Source organism: Bubalus kerabau, chromosome 21, assembly GCF_029407905.1.
Source record: "Bubalus kerabau isolate K-KA32 ecotype Philippines breed swamp buffalo chromosome 21, PCC_UOA_SB_1v2, whole genome shotgun sequence".
Lineage (NCBI taxonomy): Eukaryota > Metazoa > Chordata > Mammalia > Artiodactyla > Bovidae > Bubalus > Bubalus kerabau.
This window is the reverse complement of record NC_073644.1, coordinates 46809148-46826359: the sequence shown is the minus strand read 5'-3', so window position 1 is coordinate 46826359 and position 17212 is coordinate 46809148.

The following is a 17212-nucleotide window of genomic DNA, read 5'->3' as shown; positions in this document are numbered from 1 at the left end:
AGATAGAAAACCCACAATTTCCTCTTCCCTTACCTTCAATATCTTATCAGATTGACAACCAAAATAACAAAAATTTAAATCAGGAAAAAAATTGTCAAAAGCAACTGTGGGAGTAGGAAAAAACTTTCCCTCTATCCTTTCTAGGTTAGACTGACATGAGTCAGATTAACTGGGGAAAAAAAAATTAGTTACATATGTATGAGAGCTCCACAAGAATATGAATCCCTAGGACAAGTTTGGCAATTGAGGCTATGTGCTACCTGAGAGGACAGGAGGTAGGGGTTTGAGACTTCAAAGAGAAAGGAAATTTACATGGAGATGAAAAACAAATGTTTGGTAAACAAATGTTTACTATGCCATGCAGAGACAGTGGGGTACAGGATGCACTTTGGTCTTCAGGCCCTGCTAGGTTCCCCCTACTACCCCTATCCCACAGTGCTTTTCCTGGAACAGATCCTATATCTAAATTATTTTAGGCAGTTAAGGAGGAGGTAATAGAAAGACCTCCCAAGCGTGCTGTTTCTTAGAAACAATCAATCCAAAATATTTCTCAAGCCAAAAAGACTCACTCTGCGGTGGCAAGTTATATTTCCCTACATAACCAAATAACATCATACCTCATACAACTCACTTTTAAAAGTGTCAGCCTAGGAAATAAAGTGAAAATGCAGGTGCAGCTTAGACAACTATGCATCTTATACCTACTCCCTCTATCCCCATGAAAAAGTACTGAAGAAATCAAGAAAATCCTGAGACTGCTCATGAATAATTCCCAAATTGAAATTAAGTAGAATGGATGTGTTTACACAGTCAGTGGAATGAGTAGAATTGTTTCACTTATACTTCCTGTGATCTTATCAGAAGCAGTAAAATCTTTTAGGACTCTCCATTTTTCAGTGTTTTACAGTAAAGTTGTGGAATAATCTACAAGATTGGATTGTCCCATCCCATTAGATGATAATCTACAAGATCGGATTGTCCCATCCCATTAGATGATATTCTTCTTACTCTACACCTCATTGGATGAATCCCAGTAAAAACATTGACAGACTTGAGAAGAGAACCCAAAAAAAAAAAGAGAGAGAGAGAGAAAGAGAGAGAGCACACGCCAGGCTCTATGACAAAGGCTGCACACTGCCCTAGTGGAATGCACCTCTCATTTCTTTTTTTTTTTTTTTCATTCTCAGGTTTAAAAGTTTAGAGTGAACAAAATTATTCCAGTCCTCAATGTAAAGCTTGGGACATAATACAAAGATTCCCTAAAGTTAAGGATATTATCTTGGATTACCCAAACAAATTATGAAAAAATAAAGCAAGGGCATGGCAACTATCCAAATGTTTTAGGGAAAAAAATTGAAAATGAGAATTAAATAAAAGCACATATCATGTTAATAAAACAAAAAAAAAAGGTCAGTGCAAAAAGCTCAAGTCAAAGAATCTGAATCCAAACTTTCAAAGACCGCTAGATGGGATAATTAGGTATTTTATGTACGCATTTTATTTAAACTGTATTTTAATTAAACAGTTATGTATTTTAAATACAGAATATGTAATGTGTAAAATCAAATACAGAATATGTATTTTAATTAAACTGAAAGAATAACCACAGGAAAAATAATAAAAAAACTACAGCATTAGAGGACATGATAAGATGATAAGGAATAGTTGAAATACTAATATTAAGTTAGTATATTTTTCCCAATATAAATAAATGGCTTTTATAGGTCCAACTGTCTTGTTGACAACTGTAAAATCTGGAAGAAATACACACACATAAAACAAAACCTACTTGAAACAGGAAAGAGTTACCAAAAACAGCCAAATAATGCACAAGGGTCTACACACTGGATAAATTTTATAGTTTCATAGTTTTTACAGTGAGAGTAGGCTCAGTTTGAACCATATGAAGTAAATAAAACTCAGAAAATACAGTTGTTCTTGTGTGTAACACCAAAGAATAAAATAAAAGGTAGCAACAGTCAACAGAAATTGCTGTTGGAAATCCAGGAAAGGGATAACCAGAGAGCAAAATCTCCAAATTTTGTGTGTACATTCTTTCCAAATCTCTTGCTGATGTCTGACACTTACATGAATGACATGGACACTGAAGGAGAGCAGCATAGCCCACCTGAAAGGCTACCAATTTGGCACACTGATTATTTTGAATCAGAATTACTTAAGAAACAACTGGCAAGGATACTCTGACCCTTTTTTGTCCCTTGAAAGGAGGAAATAAATTTCACATGTGATAGCATCCTCCCTATACCTGGAAAGTAGAAAGCATTCTTATCACCAGGGAGGGATTTCAAGGCCAAGAAGGCCATATAAAGAAATTTTGTTACTTCTTTATTAGTTTGCGGCCCCAAACCCCTTTGTTCTGTTAAATCTTCATAAATAAATGTTTCTCTGTCTAAAAGGTATGAAGTCTACCTGCCTTGGCCACCTCTTTGATTTCATATCCATCAGAATTTCATAAACACAAAATTAAATTTGTCTTTCTCCTACTAATCTATTTTATGTCAATTTAATTACTAGATCAGCTAAAGAACTCAGAAGGGAAGAAGGAAAAAGATTTCCTTCCTGAGTTTTTTAATCTGATGATGAATGAACTCAAATACCTTAGTATAAGGAACAGAGAAAAAACTGTTCAAAAAAAGAAAAATATTTTCAAGAGCTCATGAAATAATATAAAAAGATTTAAAATGCATGTATTCAGAGGCAGTTCAGAATAACATGTATTAATCATTCAGTTATGTCAGATTCAGGCCATCTTCCCGACCCAGGGATGGAACCCAGGTCTTCTGTATTGATGGACTTCCCTTGTGGCTCAGATGGTAAAGAATCCTGCTGCAGCACAGAACACTCAAGTTCTATTCCTGGGTTAGAAAGATTCCCTGGAGAAGGGAATGGCTACCCACTGTAGTATTCTTGCCTAGAGAATTCCATGGACAGAGGAGCCTGGCGGGCTACAGTACGTGGGGTCGCCAAGAGTCAGACACAACTGAGCAACTAACACTTTCACTTTTTCAGAATAGAGAGGAGGAGACAGAAAAATACCTGATGAAATAAGGACCAAAAATTTCCCAGATTTTGGCATTGACATAAATATATAGATTTGAGAAGCTCATCAAATTAAACCAGGATAAGCATATAGAACATCATACCTTGATATAACATAATCAAGTTATTGGGATCCAAAAATAAGAAAATAAAATCTTGGAAACAGCGAGAAAAAAATGATGCATTACGCAATTTAAGTCCATTGACTTTTCATAAGAAATTCTATATTGGAAAATGATTATTGCAAAGAGATTAAAGAATCAAAATTCTGAAGTATGGGGAGTAAAAATAAAATAAGACTGTAGTCAGAATATTCTTGGCCTCCTCATTCTTCATCCAATAATCATGATATTCAGAAGTCTATTGGAGGCAAATGAGTTCACATTTTGGAGTTAAGGTTGAATTGGAATTCATAAACTCTAATGGAATTGGTGCAAAATGAAAATCCCACCTTAAGTTTACTCTTGCTACCTATGCCAAACCAACTATTTCCATTTGAACTATTTTCTCCAGTGAAAAACTGATCTTCTCCATTTTTCTTCTGTTATTTTTTTCTTCAAACGTACTTCCCAGTGCTGACTTTGCATTTTCAAGATAATATGGGGATCTTTCAGAGAAGGCAATGGCACTCCAGTACACTTGCCTGGCAAACCCCATGGACAGAGGAGCCTGGTAGGCTGCAGTCCATGGTGTCGCTAGGAGTCGGACATGACTAAGCAACTTCACTTTCACTTTTCCCTTTCATGCATTGGAGAAGGAAATGGCAACCCACTCCAGTGTTCTTGCCTGGAGAATCCCAGGGACAGGGGAGCCTGGTGGGCTGCCATCTATGGGGTTGCACAGAGTCAGACACGACTGAAGCAACTTAGCAGCAGCAGCATGGAGATCTTTATAAAAATATAAAGATATCTTGGGCAAGGTGGTATAGGCAGAAAGAAAGAGAAAGAGAGGAAATAAAGAAAGGAGAGAAAAAAGGAAGAATAAAATAAATGAAAGAAAGACAATGAAATAATATCTGAGATAATTTTAAATGCCAAAACCTGTCAATCAGAATTCTATATTCAGAGAAAACATCCTTAACAAAGAAATTGATAAGTGATTACCACTGAATGGTTGTGTTTGCTGAACCAAGTATAACATCTCTAAAGACCAAATCAATTAATTGTACCTTGTCATCTCAATAGGAACAGGACTAGACCAGGTGCAACATAAATATGATAAATGATTCAGGAAACACCCAGACCTGTGGTTTCATCTTGCCTGGGGGGTGGTGGGAGGGCCGGGAACAGTACCTGACTTTCTCATATATCCAGTTGCCATCTTGAAAAATAGAGAAAGCAGAAGAATCCAAAAGGTTGAGCATTGATCAAACAAAAAGAAACAATATTAAACAATAAACAAGCTATGAGAAAGAAAGGAATTCTGAATTCATTGAATATTTTAACAAATAAATCATTTAATCCAGGGATAATTTGAATATCATTAATAAACAAATTCAAGCTGTCTTGAAGACTGGTTAAGTGGAGTGAGGATTGAAGGAAAGGGCTTGTGAGGGAGATTACACCAGTTAAAGAAAAAAATAATAATAAAATCAACTTTCTTGAGTATAATTGTGTATGTATATTTGTATCTATGATATACATGTTTATAACAAAATATTTTGGGCTTTTCTACTATTAGTGTAACACTATACTTTTCTCCCAAAGCAGTTCTGTTCTCAAGTGTCTGTTTTCCTTAATATGCATGGGGTATGTTATGTTTAAAAATTGGCAGAGTATAGAAGGGTAAAGAAAAAGCAAAACTAAGAGGAAATAAAATGTCTATTCTCTATCAGGTTTTTAAACTTTGTTTTCCATGAAAAGACAGTGGAGAGAAGGATCGTGGGATCTGTTGAGATTCAGGCAGAAGAAGAGCTGTTTGGGGACTTAAGCAAAGAAATCTTGCACAGCATTAGGGGAACAGGCTTCTTCTGGTGCGACTTTTCAGGCCTGACACAATTCTGGCACCCAGAATATTAGAACATTAGAAGCATCCAGAGTTAGCAACCAATCCAGCTACACAAATATTTTTTTGATAGGCAAGATCAGCGGTTAGATGTCTCCAAGTTGTCTCCAGGCAGCAGACTGAGACTGTGTGTTTGTGTGTTAGTCGCTCAGTTGTGTCCAACTCTTTGCGACCCCATGGACTATAGCCTGCCAGGCTCCCCTGTCCTTGGAATTCTCCAGGCAAGAATACTGGAGTGGGTTGCCATTTCCTTCTCCAGGGGATCTTTCTGACCCAGGGATCAAAGCCAGGTCTCCTGCATTGCAGGCAGGTGCTTTACTGTCTGAGCTACTGCTGCTGCTGCTAAGTTGCTTCAGTCATGTCCGACTCTGTGCAAACCCATAGATGGCAGCCCACCAGGCTCCGCCATCCCTGGGATTCTCCAAAGTGAAAGTCACTCAGTCATGTCCGACTCTTTGGGAACCCACGGACTATACAGCTCATGAAATTCTCCAGGACAGAATACTGGAGTGGGTAGCCTTTCCCTTCTCCAGCATATCTTCCCAACCCAGGGATCGAACCCAGGTCTTCCATATTGCAAGCAAATTCTTTACCAGCTGAGCCACAAGGGAAGCTTAAGACTGAGACTAGGAGAGTATAGAAGAGGGTAATGATGCAAAGAGATTGGAGTAGATTAAAAGTTAGTGGTTCTGTGTAAATCTTCCCTTTGAAGATGTTCTAAACATAATTAGATGATATAACTAATTGAAGTCACTCAGGTATGTCCGACTCTTTGCGACCCCATGGACTGTAGCCCACCAGGTTCCTCCGTCCATGGGATTTTCCAGGCAAGAATACTGGAGTGGGTTGCCATTTCCTTCTCCAGGGGATCTTCCCGACCCATGGATCAAACCCAGATCTCCTGCATTGCAGGCAGACGTTTTAACCTCTGAGCCACCAGGTAAGCCAGATAACTAAACAGATAACTAAATTCCTGCTATATGTGTGATGGCTATGGGGCCAGAAAGCATGTAGGACATGTGCAGAATGAGTGAACATATAGAAAAGGAATCCGAAAGTTAGAGAACAAGAATTATAACTGTTATAATAGTAGTAATAGTAGTTTATTCTCACACAGAGAAGGCATATTCTGTTAAAAAAAAAAATTACCTCTGCCCATTTTTTAGATAGGAAGAAATAGGTTCTTAAAGAAAAAATGATATTGCCTTAAATTTTTTCTGTACAGTTTTCAAGTCATGTCTATGTGCATTACATTATGATTTAATCCTCCCAGAAATCCAGCTTTAATGTATCTCTGATTCAGAGAATTGACATGAGTTGCTTGAGACCACTTGATTAATGCAGAGCATAAGCTACACTGGTGTCTGAGCCTCCTCATTCCTTGTCCTGGTCCTTTCTGCTAAGTTTTATCTCTAGGATCATATTTCTCCCTATCATATCTGCCCACAGCCACCTGAGATCTAAATTAGTGTCCTGGAGTTTGGAAACAGGAAGTACATGTTTTTTTATAAAATGCCTCCATTTGTTTATGACTTCAAAGTTTCCTTTCATCATCCACTATTTTATTACTTCTATCAGTCATAGCTAAGAACAACCGTTATCTATCCACTCGATGAAATCTAAACATGTGATTTTCTTCTCTGCAAGAGCAGATCATTAAGAAAAAATTTGAACAATTTTGGGGTTGGGAAGAACACACTAGATTATGAGGACTTTAAAGCTTTCAAATCTTCAGGAGAGAGCAAAGTTTCAGAGTTAGAAAAGAAGATAGCAAAATTCTTCACTTTAATATGACTTCAAGGCTACAAGACAACATTTTACCCTACAAATGCTTCTTATCACATGTGTATAATCTTTTTTTTAATCAGAAGACAAGACCTTTCCTTTTTCAAGAAAGAAAAATTACTTTCTAAGTCTTCCTGGGGAGGATAACACTGGCCAACTGCAGGGATACAATAATAAAGCTAAGGTATTTATTATAACTCTTACTCTTCTCAACAACTTTCTGCTTTAGATTTTATTGTCCTCATCTGTCAGATGAGGAGAAAAGTTAAATGACTTGCCAAACATAATGCAGTTAAGGAGTGCTCAAGTTGGCATTCAAATCTATGTAATTTGGCCCCCAAGTTCTTTTGTTTAAGCACTACACTATATTTTAGTGTGAAAATGTTAGTCACTCAAATAGTCGAACAACCATGGGGTTCGACTATTTGTGAGCCCGTGGACTGTAGCTTGCCAGGCTCCTTTGTCCATGGAATTCTCCAGGCAAAAATACTAGAGTGGGTAGCCATTCCCATCTCCAGGGGATCTTCCCTACCCAGGGATCAAGCCTGGGTCTCCTGCATTGTAGGCAGATTCTTTACCATCTGAGCCATGAGGGACTACCTCTTTACAATAAGATGAAAGAAAGAGAAGCATGTTTCTTGTTCTCAGGAAAAATAGGACAGCAAAAAATGAGAGTTCCTGTTGCTCCACATCTTTGCCAGTCTGCTTTTGTCAGTATTCTAGATTTTGACTTTCTAATAGGCGTGGCATGGTATCTCATTATGTAAATTTACACATTTCTGATGATATATAACTTTGAGTTTCCTTTCATATGCATCTTTTTCATCTGTATGTAGCCTTTGGTGAGGTGTTTATTCAGATCTTTTGTCCATTCTAAAAACTAAGAACTCTTAGATCCCCAAAATAATGAAACAACCTAGTTTTTAGAATGGACAAAAGATCTGAACAAACACCACACCAAAGGCTACATAGAGATGAAAAATATGCATATGAAAGGAAACTCAAAGTTATATATCATCAGAAATGTGTAAATTTACATAATGAGATACCACTCCACACCTATTAGAAAGTCAAACTCTAGAATACTGACAACAGCAAACAGGCAAAGATATTTAGGATATAGTTTTTGTCAGATATGTCTTTTGCAAATACTTTCTCCCAGTCTGTGACTCGTCATCTCATCTCTCAAAAGTGTCTTCTACAGAACAAAGTGTTTTAATTTTAATGAAGCTCAACCTATATAGTATATATTTCTTGGACTGTGCTTTTGGTGCTGTACCTAAAGAGTCATTGCCAAACCCCAGGTCTTCTAGATTTTCTCCTATGTTACCTTCTAAGACTTTTATGGCTTTGTATTTTACACTTAGGCCTAGGTCCATTTTAAGTTAATTTTTATAAAGGATGTATGCAACATCAGCCACCATAGAAGAATTGTTACACTTTCATGAAAACATATTAGTAATTGTTTTCTTAACCAGTTCATTAGTACTTTATATTATCTCACTTTTGCTGACAACAAAACTCACACACACTAGCACAATAGACACACAAGAATTAGAGACTATCTGAACAATCTTACAAGCTATTATCTTAATCTTAATTGCCCTACCATCGTTACAAAGTTTATATGTAATAGACAAAATTAACAATCCATCCCTTACAGTAAAAACTATAAGTCACCAATGATACTGAAGCTACGCATATACAGATTATGAAGACTTGAATTTCGACTCCAATATAATTCCAATATCAGAGTTAAAGCCAGGAGAATTGCGACTATCAGAAGTAGTCGTTTTATCTAAAGAGATAGCTACCCGCATGTTAATTTTCTCAGAAGATGTGCTATACTCATGAGATGTGCCTTCTCTAGGACTAAAAACAGATGCAATCCCAGGGCATCTAAATCAAGCAACTCTTAACCTGATCAGGCCTGTATTATGGACAATGTTCAGAAAATTGTGGATCAAATCATAGTTTTATACCAATTTTCCTCAAATTGGTACTGCTAAAACACTTTGAAAAATGATCTGCATCAATACTATAGACTCATTAAGAAGCTAAGCTAGCACTAGCCTTTTAGGTTGGAGATTGGGAAATAATAGTCCCCTTAATGGTATGCCATATAGTTAGATAACATCAACATGATTTATTACTATTTTATCAGTGTTCTTCATCCTATTTATTATACTTCAATTAAAATTTTCAAAATACAATTACTCAAACCCAGAAGTTACATCTACAAAAACACAAAAACAAAACACCCCTTGAGAAGTAAAATGAATGAAAATTTATTTGCCTCTTTCATTACCCCAACAATTATAGGACTCCCTATTGTCATCCTAATCATTATATTTCTGAGCATGTTTTTCCAAACATCTAACCAACAAATTAATAATCGTCTGATATCTTTTCAACAGTGGTTAGTCCAACTTACATCAAAGCAAATAATAAACATTCATAATCATAAAGGACAAACTTGAGCACTAATATTAATCTCATTTACTGGGTCAATAAATTTACTAGGATTGTTACCTCACCCATTTACACCAACTACACAATTATCAATAAATCTAGACATACGAGCAGGAACTGCAGTCATGAGCTTTTGCAATAAAACTAAAGCATCATTAGCCCACTTTTTACCTCAAGGGACTCCAATCTCCTTAATCCCTATACTAGTTAGTATCAAAACAATTAGCCTATTTATCCAATAAGTATCCTTAGCTGTTTCTAACAGCCAACATTAGACCAGACACTTGCTAATTCACCTAATTGGAGGAGCTACTCTGACACTAATCAGCACCACCCTCATTTCATTTATTATCCTTGCTTTATTCACCATTCTTGAATTTGCTGTTGCTATAATTCAAGCCTATGTGTTTATGCTGTTAGTAAGCCTTTATTTACTTGACAACACATCATGATCCACCAAACCTATGCCTATCATATAGTAAACCCTAGCCCTTGACCACTTACAAGGACTTCTCAGCCCTTCTAATAACATCGGGTCTAATATGATTTCATTTTAACTCAACAACATTACTCCTACTTGACCTATTAACTAATATTCTTACAATATATTAATGATGATGAGATATCATTCAAGAAAGTACTTTTCAAGGTCATCACACACCAATTATTCAAAAAGGACTTTGATATGGAATAGTTCTTTTCATTATTTCAGAAGTCGAATTTTTACAGGCTTCTTTTGGGCTTTTTATCACTCAAGCCTCACTTCAACACCTGAACTAGGCAGGTGTTGACCACCTACAGGAATTCGCCCTCTCAATCTCTTAGAAGTCCCACTTTTGAATACCTCTGTACTATTAGCCTCTGGGGTATCAATCGTCTTGAGTCCATGACAGCCTCACAGAAGGAAATGAAAAGCACAGCTTTTTTTTTTTTTTTATCACAATCACCCTGACATTTATCTCACACCTCTGCAAGCCTCAGAGTACTACAAAACATCATTTACCATTTCAGATGGAGTATATGGCTTGACTTTCTTCATAGCCACATGATTTCATGGATTACATGTATTTATTGGATCAAACTTGGTCGCTTGCTTATGTCAATTAAAATTTCACTTTACATCTAACCATTTTGACTTTGAAGCTGCTGATACTGTTATTTCATAAATGTGGTATGATTATTCCTTTATGTATCTATCTGTTGCTGAGGCTCATATTCTTTTAGGATTAAACAATACCTTTGACTTCCAGTCAGTTTTGGTACAACCAAAAACAAAATAATTAATCTAATATTAACACTATACATAGCTGTAGTCGCATTAATTGTTATTATTGCATTTTGACTCCCCCAACTGTTTACTCAGAAAAAACAAGCCGCTATGAATGTGGATTTGACCCCATAGGATCAGCCCATCTTCCCTTCTCCATAAAAGTTTCCTAGCCATCCCATTCCTCTTCGATCTAGAAATTGCACTTCTTTTACTGTCCTTGGCCATCACAAATAATATAAACACCATACTTATCATAGCCCTCTTCCTAATTCTATTATTAGCAGTAAGCCTAGCCTATGAATGAACCCAAAAAGAGTTAGAATGAACTGAATGATATTTAGTTTAAAACAAAATGATTTTGACTCATTATATGATTAAATTCATAATGCCCAAGTGTCTTTAGTCTATATAAATATTATCATAGCATTTACAATCCTAACAAAGGTATTAGGATTACTAATATACCAATCCCAGCTCAGAGGATAAAGCATCGGCCTGCCATGCGGGAGACTCGGGTTTGATCCAGGGGTTTGATCCCTGGTTTGGGAAGATCCACTGGAGAAGGAAATGGCAACCCACTCCAGTATTCTTGCCTGGAGAATCCCATGGATAGAGGAGCCTGGCGGGCTACAGTCTATGGGGTCGCAAAGAGTTGGACACGACTGAGCGGGTTCACTTCACTATTATGCTTAGAAGGAAAACTATCCTTATTTATTACGGCAACCCTGATAATCCTCAACCCACATTTCACCTTAGCTAGCATAATACCCATTGTGTTATTAGTTAGTGTTTAATGGCTACAGAGTCACTTGGGGAAAATGAAAAGATTCTGGAGATGAATGGTGAGGACATTTTTACAACAATGTGAATGCAGTTAATGCTACAGAGGTGCATACTTAAAATGATTCAAATGATAAATGGTCTATGTTTTTAATCACAACAAAAATGATGCATGTTACAACATGGAAAAGCACTGAAAACATCCTCAGTGAAAGAAACCATACAGAAAAAGCCACCCAGATCACACTCATCTTGTACACTTTAAATCCATGAAGATTTTTAACATGTGGGAAAGCCCCAGTGATGGTTCCAGAAAAAGAAAACTGCATTAGAATAGAGAAAGATATTTGCACAAAGCTTAGGCAGCTGGTGAAAGTTGAAGTGGTCCTGTGGTTAGGATTGTAATGTGGAAACCATAATTATCCCCCATTTAGGGGTTACATGTTGGTTACCTGGAAAAGTGACCCTGTTTTGGGTAAAACTCTGCAGTTTTAGTGTGAATGCAGAAAATTTGTACTGCTATTTAAAGCTGAAACATTTGAAATTTGCTAAAAAGTAAATTACCTTTCAATAAACCATGTAAGTCACATGTCAGAAAATCAGAGATGACATCAAACATTGCAATAGAGGCCAATACTTAACCAGACCAAATTCAACTGAAGTGGTGATGCTAATTGCCTTGTAGGAGTCCACATGGTTTTATAAGTCACCATGGTGGTTTAGTCGCTAAGTCGTGTCCGACTCTTTGCAACCCCATGGACTATAGCCCACCAGGCTCCTCTGTCCATGGGATTTCCCAGGCAAGAATACTGGAGTGGATTACCATTTCCTTAAGTCACCATAGGAAGGGTATATTAGTAGCCACCAAGTCTTGAGTGCTATGGGTGACCCTGATAGAGCCAAAATCATGAGATTTCTGAATTCTAGTTTTCCACATAAAACAACCAAAACAACTGTCAGAACTAAAACATGAATTCAGGGAGTCCCTGGAAGTCCAGTGGTTAAGATTGCATTTCCACTGCAGAGGATATGGGTTTGATCCTTGGTCAGGGCACTAAGATCCCATAGCCAAGTCACATGGCCAAAAAAAAAAAATCAGTAAAATTGCAAGATCATTTGTGATTCTCTATATTAATAATGAACTATCAGAAAGAGAAATTAAGAAAATAATCCCACTTACAATTGCATCACCTGCAAAACAAGGAATTTAAGCAAGGACTTGAAAGACCCACAAGCTAAAAACTGCAAGACATTCATCAATTAAAGTGAACAGACACAAAAAGATATCCTATGGTCATGGGTAAAAATGCCATTAAAATGTCCATTCTAACCAAAACAACAGACACATTCATGCAATCACTACCAACGTTTCAATGACATTTTTCACAGAAACAAAAACAATCAACATTTGTGTGGAGCCACAAGTGACCAAGAGAAAAGAGAAAGCCTGGACACATCTTCCTCCCTAACTTCAATCTACATGACACAGCTAAAAGCACCACAAAGTGTGGAATTGGCCCAGAAACAGGCATAGAGACAGAGAGCCCAGAAGTAAACCTATAGGAGCATGGTCAGTTAATTCATAAGAAAGGAGCGAAGAACATACACCCGGGAAAGGACATCCCCTCAATAAACCATGCTAGGAAAAATGGACACCACACACCAAGGAACAACTTGGACACCATCCTTTACCACAGATAAAAACTGACTAAAAGCCGCAAGTTTCAATATCAAGCCCTAACAGTCCTGGGTCCTCTGAAGACAGACACCCTCATCATCAGCCACCCACAGGAATCTTCTCCCCAATTTTACTCACCTTTTCCTTCAGCTTCACCACCTCCCTGCAAGTCCTGAGGAGACCAGACTCTCGTTAGCATGAACCCCACAATGTCCCAAAGCTGACGCCCTAATGGGTCCTGAAGAAACCAGACTCCTGACAGCAGCCACCCAGAGCCAGGAGCTTGGTCAGAGCGGGAATTTCCCCTGCGGGTCAGGGTAGGGTCAGGGAGGCAGGCTCCTCTTCTTCTGCCAGCCAATGAGAACATGGAGAGCAAGTCTCCCTCACAGCCTAGTGGAGTCTGCCCGCTGAGGGCAGTTCTGCTAGCTCCATTAAACCATGGAAATTCAAACTGAAATAGAGCTAAGTATTGAAAACTTCTCCCAAATACTTAACAATCAACTTGAAACATTAGGGAATGAAATGTAGACACCAAAATCACTCAGATTTATTAACAAGCATTTAAAATTCAAAACTGTCAAATTGTAGACATAAACACGGAAAACATACATGACCTTGGGTTTGGTCTGTATATCATGAATTTTAACACACAAGCTGTCAGTCCACAAGAGAAAAATATTGTGGACTTTATAAAAGTAAAGAGATCTATTCTGAAAGATCTTATTCAGAAAAATCAAGAAAATAATTCCACTTACAACTACATCTCCCCGCAAAACTGGGAATTAAACCAAGGAGTTGAAAGACCTGAAGCTAAAAACTACAAGACATTTATGTATTAAACTGAACAGACACAAAAACATCTCCCATGTTTGTGGGTGAAAATACCATTAAAATATCCAGTCTAACCAAACAACATACACATTCATACAATCACTACCAACATTTCAATGACATTTTTCACAGAAACAGAAAAAATCTTAACATCTGTATGTAGCCACAGAGGACCCAGAAGAGCCAAAGTGACCCTGAGAAAGGAGAACAGGCTAGTGTCATCTCCCTCCTTGACTTCAATCTACATTATGCACTTAAAGGCACCACAAGATGTGTAGAATTGGCACAGAAATAGGCACAGAGATAAGAGAGCCCAGAAATAAACCTACAGGCACATGGTCAGTTAATTCACAAGAAAGGAGCCAAGTACATACACTCCCTTTTATTGAAGGAAAAGGACAGTCCCCTCAATAAGCCATGCTGGGGAAAATGGACACCACACACCAAAAAACAACACTGGACACTGTCCTATATCACAAAAACTGACTAAGCCCATGACCTTCCACATAAAGCCCTGACAGTCCTGGGTCCTCTGAAGACAGACACACTCCACAACAGACACACACAGAAACCTTCTCCCCAATTTTACTCACCTTTTCCTTCAAGGGCACTATTCCCTGCAGGTCCTGAGGAGACCAGACTCCCATCAGCCTGAAATGATCCCCACAATATCCCAAACCTGAATCCCCAGCAGGTCCTGAGGAAACCAGGCTCCTGTCAGCCTGAACTGAACCCCACAATGTCCCAAAGATGAAACCCAAGTGGGTCCTGAGGAGACCATAGTCCTGTCAGTGGCCACGCCCAGCCAGGTGCTCTGTCAGAGAGGGAATTCCCATTGGAGTCGGCGAAGGTCAGGGAGACGGGCTCCTGTTCCCTGCCAGCCAATGAGAACTGGAAATCAAGCCTCCCTCACTCAGGCATGCACAGCTTAGTGGAGACAATTAACTTGAAACAGTAGAGAATGAATGTTAAGGAACAATTAACTTGAAACAGAGAATGAAATGTAGACACCAAATTCACTCAGATTTATTTTTTTTCTTTTTTAAATTTTATTTTTAAACTTTACAATATTGTATTGGTTTTGCCAAATATCAAAATGAATCCGCCATAGGTATACATGTGTTCCCCATCCTGAATCCTCCTCCCTCCTCATACCATGCCTCTGGGTCATCCCAGTGCACCAGCCCCAAGCATCCAGTATCGTACATAGAACCTGGACTGGTGACTCTTTTCATATATGATATTATACATATTTCAATGCCATTCTCCCAAATCATCCCACCCTCTCCCTCTCCCACAGAGCCAAAAGACTGTTCTATACATCTGTGTCTCTTTTGCTGTCTCATATACAGGGTTATTGTTACCATCTTTCTAAATTCCATATATATGCGTTAGTATACTGTATTGGTGTTTTTCTTTCTGGCTTACTTCACTCTGTATAATAGGCTCCAGTTTCATCCACCTCATTAGAACTGATTCCAATGTATTCTTTTTAATGGCTGAGTAATACTCCATTGTGTATATGTACCACTGCTTTCTTATCCATTCATCTGCTGATGGACATCTAGGTTGCTTCCATGTCCTGGCTATTATAAACAGTGCTGCAATGAACATTGGCGTACACGTGTCTCTTTCCCTTCTGGTTTCCTCAGTGTGTATGCCCAGCAGTGGGATTGCTGGATCATAAGGCAGTTCTATTTCCAGTTTTTTAAGGAATCTCCACACTGTTCTCCATAGTGGCTGTACTAGTTCGCATTCCCACCAACAGTGTAAGAGGGTTCCCTTTTCTCCACACCCTCTCCAGCATTTATTGCTTGTAGACTTTTGGATCGCAGCCATTCTGACTGGTGTGAAATGGTACCTCATAGTGGTTTTGATTTGCATTTCTCTGATAATGAGTGATGTTGAGCATCTTTTCATGTGTTGGTTAGCCATCTGTATGTCTTCTTTGGAGAAATGTCTATTTAGTTCTTTGGCCCATTTTTTGATTGGGTCATTTATTTTTCTGGAATTGAGCTGTAGGAGTTGCTTGTATATTTTTGAGATTAGTTTTTTGTCAGTTGCTTCATTTGCTATTATTTTCTCCCATTCTGAAGGCTGTCTTTTCACCTTGCTTATAGTTTCCTTTGATGTGCAGAAGCTTTTAAGTTTAATTAGGTCCCAGTTGTTTATTTTTGCTTTTATTTCCAATATTCTGGGAGGTGGGTCATAGAGGATCCTGCTGTGATGTATGTCGGAGAGTGTTTTGCCTATGTTCTCCTCTAGGAGTTTTATAGTTTCTGGTCTTATGTTTAGATCTTTAATCCATTTTGAGTTTATTTTTGTGTATGGTGTTAGAAAGTGGTCTAGTTTCATCCTTTTACAAGTGGTTGACCAGTTTTCCCAGCACCACTTGTTAAAGAGATTGTCTTTAATCCATTGTATATTCTTGCCTCCTTTGTCAAAGATAAGGTGTCCATAGGTGCGTGGATTTATCTCTGGGCTTTCTATTTTGTTCCATTGATCTATATTTCTGTCTTTGTGCCAGTACCATACTGTCTTGATGACTATGGCTTTGTAGTAGAGCCTGAAGTCAGGTAGGTTGATTCCTCCAGTTCCATTCTTCTTTCTCAAGATAGCTTTGGCTATTCGAGGTTTTTGGTATTTCCATACGAATTGTGAAATTATTTGTTCTAGCTCTGTGAAGAATACCGTTGGTAGCTTGATATGGGTTGCATTGAATCTATAAATTGCTTTGGGTAGTATACTCATTTTCACTATATTGATTCTTCCAATCCATGAACATGGTATATTTCCCCATCTATTAGTGTCCTCTTTGATTTCTTTCACCAGTGTTTTATAGTTTTCTATATATAGGTCTTTAGTTTCTTTAGGTAGATATATTCCTAAGTATTTTATTAATTCCGTTGCAATGGTGAATGGAACTGTTTCCTTAATTTCTGTTTTCTCATTATTAGTGTATAGGAATGCAAGGGATTTCTGTGCATTGATTTTATATCCTGCAACTTTACTATAATCATTGATTAGTTCTAGTAATTTTCTGGTGGAGTCTTTCGGGTTTTCCATGTAGAGGATCATGTCATCTGCAAACAGTGAGAGCTTTACTTCTTCTTTTCCAATTTGGATTCCTTTTATTTCTTTTTCTGCTCTGATTGCTGTGGCCAAAACTTCCATAACTATGTTGAATAGTAATGGTGAAAGTGGGCACCCTTGTCTTGTTCCTGACTTTAGAGGAAATGCTTTCAATTTTTCACCATCGAGGATAATGTTTGCTGTGGGTTTGTCATATATAGCTTTTATTATGTTGAGGTATGTTCCTTCTATTCCTGCTA